The following is a 15,607-nucleotide window of genomic DNA, read 5'->3' as shown; positions in this document are numbered from 1 at the left end:
CTCGGGATACTCCCTACTTGGGAGGCGCAGGCTCATCCCTGCAGTGGCTTCTCGTGCGGCGGGGCGCAGGCTCTAGGCGCACAGGCTTCAGTAGTTGTGGTGCACAGGCTTAGTGGCCCTGCGGCATGTGGAATCTTCCCGGACCAGGGATCGAACCCGTGTACCCTGCACTGGCAGGCCAATTCATATCCACTGCACCACAAGGGAGGCCCAAGAGTATGATGCTAATGCATGCAACCTGAATCCCAAGAAAGGAATTAGGTGTTCTGTCCTACACACACGAATCGCAGAACTCACGGCATCCTGACGGCAGTTCTAAGAGGTGTCATCCTTCCCTCTTATAGCTGGGGGCTCAGGGCAGGAGACACAACGAACTGGCCCAGGCTATTCCATCAGGAAGAGGTGGAAACCCGCTCATGATGGCCTGAGCTCCTGACCACCCCCCCAGCTGCCCCGGGTCACTGCTTTTGCCGTCAGGACTCCTGATGCTGTTCGGCCGGTGCCTGCCTGGACTGGACTGGCCGTACACCGCGGGAAGAAACACCAGGACAGCAGAGGCTTGCTGGTCACTGAGGACGAACAGGACAGCCGGGCGCCTGCAATGCTGGCTGTGCCGCCTTCATGGACAGTGGGATTCTAAGCATTTCATAGAAGTTTGAATCTGTGAAGAATCTTTATACTTTTGATCATCCCCCGCCCCCCGCCGCCCCTGACACCGACTCACAATTCAAGAAGATATTAGAGGAGACAAGTAGAGAAACATTTTCTAAAGTTGGAGCAATGAGTAGAAATAAAACCCTCCCAAGAAATATTTCAGCAAAAAGATAAATTTCTTCTTCTTCATTAGATTAAGGAATTGCAGAGTGAAATGCCTTAATTACCCATGAAGTGAGATGGCCTTACGTGATTGCCTTCGCTTTAAAAGCACTAGAAAGAATACCCCGTATTAAATGCTCCTGTCTTTTTCCAGTTGTAAGAAAATTCTCCATCCCATTCAGCAACCTCTGAAAGTAATCCCACACAGAATAAAACTATTTGAAAACTTTTAATCTACTATATTTTCAACTGGTAAAGGGATGCATGTAAAAAGGCATTCGTTTTTCTTCTGCATCCCCTTGCGTGCGGTGGTTCTGTAGACCACTCTTTTTAAAAAAATTATTTATTTTTGGCTGGGCTGGGTCTCCACTGCTGTGCGAGCTTTTTCTCTAATTCCAGCGAGTGGGGCTACTCTCTAGTTGCGGTGCAGGCTTCTCACTACGCTGGTTTCTCTCGTCGCAGAGCACAGGCTCTGGGCGCGTGGGTTTCAGCAGTTTCGGGAGGTGCAGTTCCTGGGCTCTAGATCACGGGTTCAACAGCTGCAGCACATGGGCTTAGCTGTCCCACAGCAAGTGGGGTCTTCCCGGACCAGGGAGCTAACCTGCGTCTCCTGCACTGGCGGGCAGCTTCTTTACCACCGAGCCACCAGGAAAGCCCTTTCGACCTCTTTTAAAAATGGTCTGGGGACTGCCCTGGTGGTCCAGTGGTTAAGACTCCGCGCTCCCAGGGCAGGCAGCCTGAGATCAACCCCTGTTCAAGGAACTATTAATAGATCCCGTATGCCACACCTAAGACCCAGCACAGCCAAATAAATAAATAATAATAATAAAAGGTACGCTTTTCTGATTCAATGCTCTGTTTGGAAAGAATAAATCCTGAAAACACAGGAATATAATTGCATGTGGGGAACAAGCTAGAAGATACTGAAATATCTTTCTACTGGCTCTTCTCCTAAAGGTTGGAGAGAGAAGAAATATATGGTGGTGGTGGCTTGGTTGCTCATTTGCGTCCAACTTTTCGACCCCATGGACTGTAGCCCACCAGGCTCCTCTGTCCATGGGATTCTCCAGACAAGAATACTGGAGTGGGTTGCCATTCCCTTCTCCAGGGGATCTTTCTGACCCAGGGATTGAACCTGGGTCTCCTGCTGCAGGCAGATTCTTTTCAGTCTGAGCCATTAGGGAAAATAAACTGTTTCTCCAGTATTTTACCAGCAATTTATAACAGTGAGGTCAAAGTAAAAGTCAGCTTGTTTGAAACAGTATAGCACCACATAAACTTGCATGTAGATCATGACATTGATGAGGGACAACTGTTGCATTCAATGAGGCCCCCGTAACTACAAGAAGAACACAATTCCTTCCCTGGGGACACGCAGACCCCACAGGGTCACCACCCACCAGCCTCGCCTCTGTGGGCTCTCTGCTCTGAGTCTCCTCGTGATCTTTCTTGGCCCCGGTCCCTCCAGCAAATAACCTGATGGACTCAAGTCTTCTTCCTCTGTTTCATCCCATGTCACTGTGTTGATCACAACCTGCCGTATCATACAATGACTATCTGTGACTCATTTTCCATAGGCAACAGCAACACTGGGGGTTCATGTGCTCGCCTAGAATCTCGCCACATTCCTGGTAGGAGGTAGAGTCTATTTCTGCTGCTTGGAAGCAGGACTTGGTTTTTCCCATAGATCACGGTGGAGTGGACGCTGCGTATCCTCCAAGTCTAGACACAGAAGGAAATGGGGCTCCTTCCTGTGTCTCCCCCTTGACGCTTGCCCCCTGCACTGGGAGGACAGCTGGCCACGTGGGAATGGGGGTGCGGGAGGGTACTGTGTAGGTGCCTCGGCCCACAGCCAAGGTCCCAAGAAGCATCACCAAGAGTCAGACACGTGAGGGACCCGGACTGCAGATGCTTCCAGCCCCGGCATTTACAACATTCTGGGTGAGGCCCCAGACACCGAGGAGCAGAGAAAAGGCTTCTCAGCTGTTTCTGTCCTAATTCCCGATCCACTGAGGGCAGGGACGCTTCCAGGGGAGCGCTCTGCTCGGCGGCTGGACGCTCCATCTGTCTATGTGACCGGCTACAGTGGCAGGGCGAGTGGAAAGGGGAAGGTTCTTTTTATTTATTTGCTTAGCTGTGTTGGTCCTTCGTTTCAGTGCACAGATTCTTTAGTCGTTTCAGTCATGTCTGACTCTGGGTTGCCGTGCCCTCCTCCAGAGGATCTTCCCGACCCAGGGATTGAACCTGCGACTCCCCCGTCTCCTGCATCAGCAGGCGGGTTCTTTCCCACGAGCGCTGCCTGGGAAGCCCTCGTAGTTGTGGTATGCGGGCTTATTTGCTCTGCGGCGTGTGGGACCTTAGTTCCCCAACCAGGGATGGAAGCCTTGTTCCTTGCATTGCAACGTGGGTTCTTAACCACTGGACCACCAGGCAAGTCTGGCAGGTACTTTTTGAGGGGCAAGACTGCCTTGAAAACAGCAGTTATAACACAAATACAAATTCTGGGGTATTCAACAAAACAGTTAACAAAATTTGAGCTTTTATATGTTTGAAATTTGATTTAAACCAATAAAACTAGGAAAAATATAACATCAATACAACAGAGGAGGGACTCCAATGGCAGAGCACCTGGGGCAGAGTAATGACGTCCAGTGCTAAGAGTGTCCTTGGGGGCCTCCACGTCCTGGCGGGTGACCCACGCTCGGATGTGTCTGGACCTTGGTGTGCGTCCCTGACACTGTCCTAGCTGACCTTCACCTGAAGCACTGGTTCTCAGCCCTGATGAGTTGGAATCAGCGGGCGTCTAGGCTCCCCAGAGGCCAGCTGGACCCAAATCTCGGTTTTAAATCAGTGATTTTAGAATTGTCCAGGGAGCTGGCTGGCCGGCCCCTCCCTTGTGCCTGCCTCCACTGGACCAGAGCAGTCACGTCGTACACCTGCCCCCAGAGTCGCCCCCTGTGACCTGACCCTCCCACTCTTACAGGCCTCTCCTGCAGGCGCTGCCTGGCCTGCCAGCATTTTCAGTCCTTCTTCCCCACGACCGGGGTCCGCTGGCCACCCCATCCTCATTGTCTCCTCCACTCCCTCCTGCCTCCAACCATAACTCAAGGTTGGCAGAAAAAAAAGAAAGGATCGTCTCAGGTCTTTAAGATTCTATTTACTCACTGGGCAGCTCATTACTGGGAAGTGATATAAAAATGCAAGTATCCCAGAGAAGATGGAAAAGCTGACCTCTGCCAGCAAACTGAAACGGGAAGAGACGCCCGCGTGCCTTGACTATGCAACTGCTGCTGCTCGGGTAGAGAAGCCGGGCTATCCGGAGAACACCCATCCTCACGTTTAGAGACTGGTTCCTCATGGGGAAGAATATGGGCTGATGGGAAATTCCAGAGTACCTAAGGCAGGCTGTGACTGACCCGGGGAGGCAGGGGAGGGGAGCAACCATCACTCACGTACCAGTGGAAGGAAGTCTTCACTAAAGATATTTAGGATTTTCTAAAAAGGAAAATGGAAAGGTTTCAAACCACATTAAACTTGTATATTTCTGTAATTAAGAGGCAGCCAAAAAAAAATGGATTCATTCAACTATAGGAGAGCTTCCATTTCCTGCTCTAGATGAGGAAAAAAAGGAAAGTCACAGCAGCAAAAGAAAAGAGGGCATCTGGTAGTTATTCAAAAAGCTACACATACTCCAAAGGCCCAGGGCTTCTCTGGTGGCTCAGCAGTAAAGAATCTTCCTGCAATGCCAGAGATGCGGGTTTGATCCCTGGGTTGGGAAGATCTGGCTTCCCTGATAGCTCAGTTGGTAAAGAATCCGCCTACAGTACAGGAGACCCTGGTTTGATTCCTGGTTCGGGAAGATCAGCTGGAGAAGGGACAGGCCACCCACTCCAGTATTCTTAGACTTCCCTTATGGCTCAGCTGGTAAAGAATCTGCCTGCAATGCGGGAAACCTGGGTTCTATCCCTGGGTTGGGAAGATCCCCTGGAGAAGGGAAAGGCTACCTACTCCAGTATTCTGGCCTGGAGAATTCCATGGACTGTATGGTTCATGGAGTTGCAAAGAGTTGGACACGACTGAGCGACTTTCACTTCTTTCACTTTTGGGACGATCCCCTAGAAGAGGAAATGGCTACCCACTCCAGTATTCTTGCTTGGGAAACGCAAGAGGAGCCTGGTAGGCTACAGCCCATGGGGTCACAAAACAGCTGGGTCAACTTGCTGGCTAAAGGACAACAAGCAAAGGCCCCAGACCGCCCGCCACAGTGGTGGCTCTTCATGCGGGCACATCATCAGGGCACTGAAGGCAGGTGAGTCTCCCCCCATCCCCCCCAAATGGGGTCACTGTGGGCTGGCGAGTCCTACCCTCCCTCTCACCTCCTGCTGTGGGAGTCTGATCCCACGGTGAGGGGAAAAAAAACTAACGTTTTAGGGGGCGGGATTTAAGAAAGTAGTTGACCTAAACTGTTTACATTGTTTAATTAATTGGCCTTTTCAGGGTAATTACATGTTAATTACAGGAGGTATTCTGCACCCGGTGATGATGAAACTGTATTTTCAAGTTATTGGCTCTTTCTCTTTCAATGTGAGCATTGGATTCACTTGTTCAGGTAAAATCACCAGGCTGTAAACAGGTCATCATCATGTATGCCAGTTTCTAAAACTCCTACCTTAAACCTTAAACCATTTTGCTAATTCTGAATTTGCTATTTTCCAACTGTTGTAAAAATATGTTTTTGTCAATGTCAGTTCAGTTCAGCTCAGTTGCTCAGTCGTGTCTGACTCTCTAGGACCCCATGAACTGCAGCACACCAGGCCTCCTTGTCCATCACCAACTCCCGGAGTTTACCCAAACCCATGCCCATCAAGTCGGTGATGCCGTAGTTGGGGTAAAATGACAGAAGTTTTTAATGGCTTGAATATTAACTTATTATAATTAAGAAATATTCTTGTGAGCCTATTATATTCAATACAAGTCTTTGTTTCATATGAATTTAAGTCTTAGGGAAAGTCCTAGATAAGCCAAGATTTGTAGGAGGGAAGACCACTGAAAAGACATGACCTTCCAAAGGGAGGGGCGGTCACCATGGAGACTCAAGTGGGAGGCTCCTTTGAAGGTCAGGAGAGGACACCCGTGGAGGGTTTAATCGCAGGGCTGATGGGTAGCAAGGGGTCAATAAGTGGGTGCAGTGATTATTGCCAACAGGTGATTAACCTAGATTTCCTGTTTTGTGATTTTCTCTTTTAAAGATACATCACTAACTCTAAATTTTGATAAAAGTTATTTTCTTTTCATGACAGTGAGAAATAATAAATCCTCTGCATGTGTGTATGTGTGTGTGTGAGTGCATGTGTGTGTGTGTGTGTGTGAGAGAGAGAGAGAGAGAGAGAGAGCATGCAGAACATGAAGCTAAGGACTCCAGTAGTTTCTCTCAGGGCTGCCGAGTGACCATGCCTACAGTACACCCTGATTCTGCAGATCAACTGAAGAGGAAAACCATTCCCGCTGCAAAAAGAAGACCAGTCCAAATGAAAACCAAGTCAAAGAACGAAGCTGTAACACCTACTCTTCAATTACGAAGAGTCAAATCAGGTTATTGAGGTGCCCAGTGTGCAACTCAAGATTCCACCTTCTACAGCTCCCACACGGGGTGCAACAAGCCCTTGGGAATTTCCTAAAGTAAATCTACCCTGAATATTCCTTGGAAGGACTGATGCTGAAGTTCCAATACTTTGGCCACCTTATATGAAGAGCCGACTCACTGGAAAAGACCCTGATGCTGGGAAAGATTGAGGGCAGAAGGAGAAGGGGGCAACAGAGGATGAGATGGTTGGATGGCGTCACTGACTCAATGGACATTCTACACGCCAAGAATCTGAATTTGGAGGAAGTAAAAAATCTTGATTTACGACAGTTTTTTCTCAAATGTACTAACATGTGCTTAACTAGTAGTTTCATAATAGGCAGCATCAAGCAATCATTCTGGCAGGAAAAAAATCCCATCCTTTCAAATCTCACTAGGTTTGGAGACTGACTGGAGGAGGAAATGGCCACCCACTTCAGAATCCTTGCCTGGATAATCCCATGGACAGAGGAACCTGGTCAGCTACAGTCTGTAAACAGTCAGACACGAATGAGCGACTGATGATGCCTGGAGACCGATATTGGGAGGTACACAGCCGGAGCGAGGACGAGGGGACAGGGGACAGTCCTCTGGGCACCAGCAGCAGAGATCACCACACCCAGGCACATGGACGCACTCCCCACAATGACTAAAGGCGGGTCAGTGGATGGCAGGAAGAACTCATTACTTCTTTTCCTACAGATGAAAATATCGCTAGCTAATTAAAGCTCTTGGCTGAGACGGACACTAACCGACAAGAGATATATCTCCCCAAGCTTGAGACGGTACCTGGATTAATTCAGGAACCCAAACCACTGAGGTCCCATCACTGTGGTCCTCCCCACGCTACACATGCGCTCGGCGGCCTGCGCCATGAAATACCTTCAGCATTCTCCAAAAAGCTCTCATTAAACAGAAATTAGACGGAGACAAGGGAAGCCTAAAAAATTGACTAGGAGTTCGGATGCTCTCAATGGCTAATGTGTCCATTTTTCACCTGAAGTCTTCTCCAAATGCAGTTTTGCTATTAGGCAAAACTCAAAGAAAGGTAATCAATTCCAACGAAAAAAGCACTTATCCTGGGAGGACAGTATGCGCGGCGCTTCAAACCCCCTGGCTGCCTGCCAGAACCCAGACAACAGCCATCAATGTCTCTGACTAGGCGAGGAGCACAGGGGCCATGCATAATTGACTAGAAGATGGGCTAGAACGGCGGCCAATCAGCGGGTGATCAGAAACGCGTGGAATATTCAGCACCACTTGATTACATGGAGGCTTGTCCTTTCGCTCTCCTCACGAAATCTCTTCAAGGTCCAGAGTACTGTAATAAGATCATTACTGTCAAGCGGTACGGATCGCAGGCAATGAGTCTTCGGATAGGAACTCATACTTCACAAGCTCCCCCGGTCTGTCTCTCTCTCTCTCTCTCTCTTTTTTTTTGTATTTTACTGCATGCAGAGGCGGCAAGGCGACGAGGTGGCAGATAATGATCACATCACCGCACGGCAACTAGAAAGGCACTTTTAAGAAGAAGCAGGGAGACATCAGCTGAAGAGAAACTAAAACATTTCCCCTCTGCCTTTTTTTTTTCCCCCTCCTTTAAAAAAAATTAAATAGAATTAAACTGTGTGCGGCAGTCGCTTTCATGAACTCGGAGATAATGTCATTGAATTTAACCATTTGAGAGATGTTCTTGTGGCAGCAAAGCCCATTACCCCACAGACAAATGGCCAATTTTCTCCATGTCCCGAGTACAAAAGGAGGCTTGTTAGGTTGTGTGTGCATCTCAGGGGCGACGACTGAAGTTTTTTGCTGTACCTTCTTCTTTCATTGGCGGTTAACATCCTGGGCTTAATACCTGCGGCCCCGCTGTGTGTCTGAGATGAGAAAGGGGGTGGAGTTGAAAGGCAGGGGCGCATTAGCAAAGATTCCTAAATAAACACACCGAGTTCATCTCAAGCCACACCCGCTCAAGGGCGAGTGCGTGGAGATCAGACCCGCCAGCAAGATGAGACGGACATCTGATCAGACTTAGATCAGTCCAAGGCAGGGTTCCAATGAATGACGGGGAGCGAGATCAAAAGCCCCCTCTTCCCTCCGATTGTCCTTAAACACGATCACTCCTCAACGCCAAAAGCCCACAAAGAACATCGTCCTCATAATGAACTTAAAAGCTGGGCTGACTGCCTCTGAGTCAAACATCCTTAAGTCCAAAAAAAGTTACGTCATGTCCCCTGGATGTTCTCTAATCCCGCATGTTCTAATTGTCTGCAAAGTAGCTGAAGCAGTGATCCTCAACCTTCCTGGAATGTATACCCCCTGCCACAGACACATGCAACAAGAGCCATGTTGTTTGTAAAGGAGCCGTGTTGTAACGGGGGTCCTGAGAAAAGAGGCTGGGGTCAAAACTAGCAAAGGAATCGCTGCTTCCAGGTTCTTAAGGGCCATGGTGGGGGTGGTGGGCACCCGGCTGAGATGGGGAGAAGCCTCTCCAGGAGCCTCGGGGCTGACCCTGCCTGCAGAAGGCTCCTCGTCATGCCCGAGCCGCTGAGGGCCTGGCAACATGGACAGCACAGGGGCACGGCAGATTATGCAGACTTCTGAGCCCCAGAGGCCTGAGGCAGTCCCCCAATTCACACTCATCTGCCCGCCTCTGGCAAATCACTCAACGTCACCCAGCTGTAGTCCTCACTTGAGAAAACAGTAGATAACGCCACCTCCCCGTCTGACACTGTGGATTGTACGAAGGATGCAATGAGGTAACACCTGTTTAAGAGCTGAAGTCACTGAACCATGGCTTCCTCCCTAGGGGCTTAAAGGCCTATTCCAACAAGGGACCCAAGACCCTGGGGAGGGAGGGGGCAGTGAACACAACAGGTGGTGATTTGCAGAGTGACTGGATCCATGAATCCCACAAACAGGAAGAGAAGATCACAAGTTTTATGAACTGAGTGTCTGTGTCCTCCCAAAATTCGTCTGCGGTTCATCACCCCCAACATGATGACATCTGAAGATGATGGTGGGGCCCCTAGGATATGGTTAGTGCCTTTCCAAGAAGGGGAGAGAGCGCTTTCTGTGCATTGAGCAAAGGCCACAGTGAGAAAGCTGACCCTGCAGGCCAGGAACCCAGTGGGCTTGCACCTTGATCTTGAATGATGCAGCCTCCAGAATGGAAAGGAGTAACTTTCTGCTGTTTAAGCCACCTGGTCTGTGGTTCTGTTATGGCAGCTAAACCAGACTGAGACCCAAAATGTATGGTTTTTATTTGATATTTTCCATTTGCCGAGTTGCTTTTACACAGACTGCATTTTGCATTTCATCACCATCCTTTTTGTTGGTTTGTTTTACATCTTCAGGAAGAGGAACAAAGTCTCCCCTACACATGAGATAAAACACAGCCCCGTTTCGTTATTGCTGGGGCCAGGGGCACAGACGCAGCATACTTAGCTAGAACATCTGAGTACGCACCTCCTGGGCGCCTTTATCTCCTCAAGTTGCCCGGACGCTTGTGTCTAATGTAGAGCATCTGCGGGTCTGGGGGCTGCATGAGACAGAGACGCAAGAGATGTAGACAGGCCATCATGTCTATCTTCTGAGCATGACAGCTTCCGTTTGCATGCCTGTACCCTTTGTGGTAAAATACACGCAGCGAGGCAAAAGGAGAAAAAGGACACAAGCCGTCCGAATGGCAAAGAACACACCAGGTGGACAGTGCTCTGCCTGCCCTTCCTGGACGTTGGTCTGAGCAGATCACATCACACCCCCGATTTCACGGCTAACGAAGTGCCCTCCAAAGACTCTGACAGCTCTACCATTTTTTTGAGAACGTCAAGAAGATGAGAAATTATTTGAGAATCCCCTAAAAGTCAGTTTGACTTGGGAGGTCTCTCCACCCAGGCAGAATTCAAGTCCAGGGTTCCTGAAGAACAACGCCCATCCTGACTTCTGCTGATGGACACTGGAAGCTGTGAGAGGCTTGTGCAGAAGAAGGACTCCGAGTGTTAGGGTCAGTAAAAGGAGGGCTCTGCAGCAGATCTGTACACGTAGAAAGCAAGCTTGAGAACAGTCTGCATTTTTCAAAGGCGAGTCTACTCGTCTGTGAGGCAGGAAGTGGAGTGTGTCCTACTGCACCAGGAGTGTCAGTGGCTGGAGCTCCAAGCCACCTTGGGTGTGTCTGTCTCAGCTGCTTCAGTCGTTTCTGACCCTTTGTGACCCCACGGAAGCTGTAGCCCCACCAGGCTCCTCTCTCCGTGGGATTCTCCAGGCAAGATTACCAAAGTGGGTTGCCATACCCTCCTCCAGGGGATCTTCCCAACCCAGGGATCAAACCCACTTCTCTCACATCTCCTGCATTGGCAGGCTGGTTCTTTACCACTAGCGCCACCTGGGATGCCCCCAAGCCATCTTATACCAAAATTTCTCATGTGTTCACTTTCTGTACTTTCCCCTCTTTCTTTGGAATAGCAGATATTTCACGCTGGTGCCTCCAGGACCCAAGGTGCTAGGCTGGGGTCCCTTGGGCTCCCTGCACAGGCTGCTCTGATGGCCACAGTTTGTTTGTTTAGAGATCTGCTTTCTCCACTGGAGAGTGGGCATTCTGAAGGCAGGGGCCACCCCAGTCACTCTTCCATCCAGTCCTAGGCATAGCTCCTGGCCTGCACTAGGTGATTAATGCACTTTCATGGAACTCAATCTAACGCTTTCGTTTGCGTGTACTTAAAAAAAAAAAAGGACCAAAAAATCCTTCTCTTGTTGTTGGCTCATCATGATGGGAATCGTCTGATCTGGCTTCTCCTGCTGTGATCAACTCATCTTTGTTTATTTCTGACCCGCAGACTTCCACAAAGGATCTGTGAGCACCGTCAGCTTGTGTGTGTTTGTGTTGGAAGGACTGAACCCTGCAGGATGGCTTTTGAGTCAACTGCGCCCCACCTAGGATGTCAATGTCTAGAGTAAACCCACATCTACTCAATTTTAGCAAGTTCATTCTTGTGGAAGCCAGAGTTACCACCTGAGAACTCTCTCAGGAAAAATGATCTGGTTTGTGGGGAGTAGGCAAGTCCATCAGGATATCCAGTGTCTCCTAACATGCCCGCCTCAAGGGCAAAGAACCCAGCCAACCTGGCCCCCTCATCAAAGGTCCTGCATTGTGGGGAAATTGTCTAGGAAGATGTTAACAGTTCTCGGGGTTTCACATTTGCTGTAATTAACTACTCAGTTCAACGATTCAGAGGCACTAACCTACTAGTTTACTAAGAAGGAGGTTCAGTGAAGGAGTCTTTACTGCTAGAAGGAAATATGGTTGATCACGGAATTTTGATGGAGTGGATGATGGAGACCTCTGACTGTCTTTCCTTTCACGGAAGGCAGCTGAGAAGATTATAACAAGTAGACACACTGCTGCATTGTTTACAAAGTAGGAGATCCAAGAGTGACCCATGATGGTAACACCTGACGGCTTTCCCAGTCTTCTCTGATTTTCCCCACTAACCACTTCCAAATAACACAAAATCCCACGAGAAAGGCCCCATGCTGGCAGCTTCTTGGTCATCATTATGTTTCCTGGCAGTCACGTGTCCTCCATTGCACGTAACATGGAGCAACCAGCATATTAACTGTGCCCACAGAGGGAAGGTGAGAGCATCAAGGTGAAAAGACACTTAAATAACAAAAGAAACGAACTACCCTGCCATATCCCCAGATTAACCAGTGATGCTCCCAACTGCCCGACACTCAGCATCACCCAATGGTCACAGATGAACCTGAGGCCCCACGTACCTGCGGGCTGCTGCTTTTCTGTAAGAATGAGTATGTAGGGAAAAAAAGTTGTACAATGCTCCTGCAGAATTCTTCATTTCCTCTCCAAGTGTCTTCCAAAATATCAACTAATTAAAAAAACTTTCTCCCTAAGATGAAAAGACACTGATCAATTACAGCAACATCTGTTTTCTTGAGGGCAGGAGAAGGGGACGACAGAGGATGAGATGGTTGGATGGCAACACCGACTCAATGGACATGAGTTTGAGTAAATTCCGGGAGTCGTTGATGGACAAGAAGGCCTGGCGTGCTGCAGTCCATGGGGTCACAAAGAGTTGGACATGACTGAGCGACTGAACTGAGCTGACTGAAGTGAAAATGAAACTGTTTTGTGACTAATCACTACCACTGGGGTTTTAGGCTTCTATAAATAATGACATTTAATGAAAGAGTGATGCCTTTTGTGGCATTTTATTAACGAAGATAACCACTGTGTATTAAATTTGCAGAATCTAACATGAAGTTCTCCATGTTAGCTTTCCCTGATTTTTATAACCCATTGTTGGTTTATCTTTCTTCTGGACCACCCACGCCCTTCTTACATATTCTGCCTGAAATCACAGGTACAGTCCCTGTGAATACATTTTTGAAGAATATATTTATTTTGTTTTCTTTTGTTGTGATGCACGTTGAGCACACGGGCTCAGCAGCTGCAGTGACTGGGCCTAGTACCTCCTTGGCATGTGGGACTCTGGTTCCTGGTTTCCTGACCAGGGATTGAACTGTGTCCTCTGCTTTGGAAGGCGAACTCTCAACCACTGGACCACGAGGGAAGTCCCCCTGATGTGTGTCTTATTCCCACATTAAGACACTGAGTTCCTTGGGGTGAGAGAGGAACTGAGTTTTATTTGTCTTGTTTCCCACTGAGCCAAACACACAGTGCTTCCTCTGTGCTTGTTGTATGATATTTGATGAAAGAATATAATGATTCACAACTCCAGGCTGTCCTTTGAAAGAACGGAGGAAGACTAAGTCTCATCTGACCTCTGCAAACTGGAGTTAACCATGCTGGAGGCCTCACTTTGGATGGCTTAGAGGGTGCAGCTGTGATTGGCAATTCGTTGTGATGTTTCCTCTACAGAGTAATATTTCAGTGTTTATCCATGATCAACCACACAATGGGTCTAAAAAGACCCAGAATGATCAACCAAGGGATGGAGATGAGAAGGATAAAATAAATTCCCTTCTGAGACCGTTAGAACAAAGCACCAAGAACCCAAGGGGACAAAAAAATAAATTAAAAAAAAAATCAAACAAAAAGAAAACAATAACAAAATGCCAAGAAACAAATAAAAGCCCCAACAACAACAAGATTTCTGAATCCTCTCTTGTTATGATAAGATTGGGTAAATCCAGACTGGTCCTGCATTTTTAAAGAAACATCTTTGCTCTACCACCTCTGAATTTGATGATCCATATAAAAGTCAGGGTCTTTACATGGAATCTGAGAAATATCAAGGAAGCCACTCTGCCTGCCCCACTCCTAGATTTAAAAGCCGCTCCACACACCTCAAAGACTTGCTTTTTGCCTGGTGGAAAGAGCTTGAGGCAGAGAATCAAGAGACTGTTCTGTCACCTACCAGCATCCTGACCCTGGACAAGAAAGCCACTTAACCTCTCTCCACTTCGCCTTGTCACTGGGGAAACAGGGAAATTAGCACTTGATGCAAACTTGCATGAATGTTATAAATCTAACGAGAACTACCCGATTCGGGACCACGGAACCGGGACTGCAGAGACGATGGGCACAGTTGCAGCCATGATAACCTCTCTCCTGGACCCTGGATAAGAATACCCAGAACGAATGGCAGGATGGCAATTCAAAGGCAACGGCAAAAGATGGCAAGTCATTAGTGATCTACAAAATCCCCACTGCCCAGGGGATGTCCAGGCACACTCCCTTCAACTTAGCTCTGGCCATGAGCCCCCAGCCCCTGGGGCTCACATCCTTCCAGAACCTCGGATCCGCTACGGTGGCCCAACCAGTGCTGGACTTGCCGTAGGGGACCTGGAACCTTGCCTCTCAGGCAGCCCTGGCTCTGACAAAGTATTCCTTTTAATATCTGAGCCAAAATCTGCTTGCTTGAAGGTTCCACCCGCTAGTCCCAATGAACTCCGTCAGGGCTACTCAGGACGCGCTGGGACTGTCTCTCCAAGGCTTGAACACAGTTAGGATGCCCTCACGCCCCTCGTGCTGGGTCACCATCCTCCTTCTCCATATCTGAATTTACTTTTCTTTTTTAAAAAAGCTTTTAATTTTATATTGGGGTACAGCCAATTCACAGCGTTGTGATAGTTTCAGAGGGACAGCAGAGCAGCTCAGCCATACACACATATCCATTCTCCTCCAGGCTCCTCTCCCATCCAGGCTGCCACATAGCATGGAGCAGAGCTCCCTACACTAACAGTAGGTCCCCGGTAGTTATTCGTCTTAAATAAAGCAGTGTGTACAAGTCCATCCCAAACCCCCTAACTATGAAGTCACTTTGGTTGGTCTGTAATCACTGTAGAGTTTAGCCCCCAGATCTGAACTGACTCATTTTCTTAAATATAACTAAGAATTCTGAGCAAACCAAATTCAATTTAAAATCGAGACTATCACTGATACTTTAATCCCATTGTTCCCAATGGCCTATTAAATAAGAATACAAGTAGTAGTATTCATGATACAGAAGATTTTTTTTTTAAAAGCTAAATGCCGCCTTCACATTTTTCATGGGAAGCCTGGAGGATGCTGGTTTCTAAGAGGCTTACCCTCAAAGTTATACTCAACAGTGAAGTGCCCCATTGCTGACATTCTTCATGAATGGTCTAGTTTTCCCAGGTAAAAACATCACAAAGGTGTTTTTTATCATTACAAATGGGGCCACAGAACTGGAAAATGTTCACGTATTTTTAGAGAATGCATATATGGAAAGAACAGACCTACACCTGCAGAAGACTCCAGGTAGGTGGGTGGGGGGCCTGATGCCCAGTGATGCAGAGGGCACTGGAGACACGCACAAGGTCCTTGCATGGTTAGCACCATGGCAGTCAGCCCCTCGCCTGCCCAAGGACACAGCTCAGCTCTCAGCGCTGGGAACACCTAGACACACACCCACCTTTCCAAGGCACCTCTGGCTTAGACGAGAGTTGGACTATAAAGAAAGCTGAGCGCAGCAGAATTGATGCTTTTGAACTGTGGTGTTGGAGAAGACTCTTGAGAGTCCCTTGGACTGCAAGGAGATCCAACCGGCCCATCCTAAAGGAGATCAGTCCTGGGTGTTCATTGGAAGGACTGATGTTGAAGCTGAAACTCTAATACTTTGGCCACCTGATGTGAGGAGCTGACTCATTTGAAAACACCCTGAT

General features: G+C 48.3%; 1 protein-coding gene across 4 annotated transcripts in view; it reads right to left on the bottom strand.

Annotated features, from left to right (window-relative positions):
* Positions 1 to 15,607, bottom strand: part of AGAP1 (ArfGAP with GTPase domain, ankyrin repeat and PH domain 1) — a 574,797-nt gene that overhangs the window by 110,151 nt on the left and 449,039 nt on the right. The window lies entirely within an intron of this gene.

This window comes from Cervus canadensis, chromosome 2 (genome assembly GCF_019320065.1).
Source record: "Cervus canadensis isolate Bull #8, Minnesota chromosome 2, ASM1932006v1, whole genome shotgun sequence".
Lineage (NCBI taxonomy): Eukaryota > Metazoa > Chordata > Mammalia > Artiodactyla > Cervidae > Cervus > Cervus canadensis.
The sequence above is the reverse complement of the archived record's forward strand: the minus strand, read 5'-3'. Positions and strand labels throughout refer to the sequence as shown.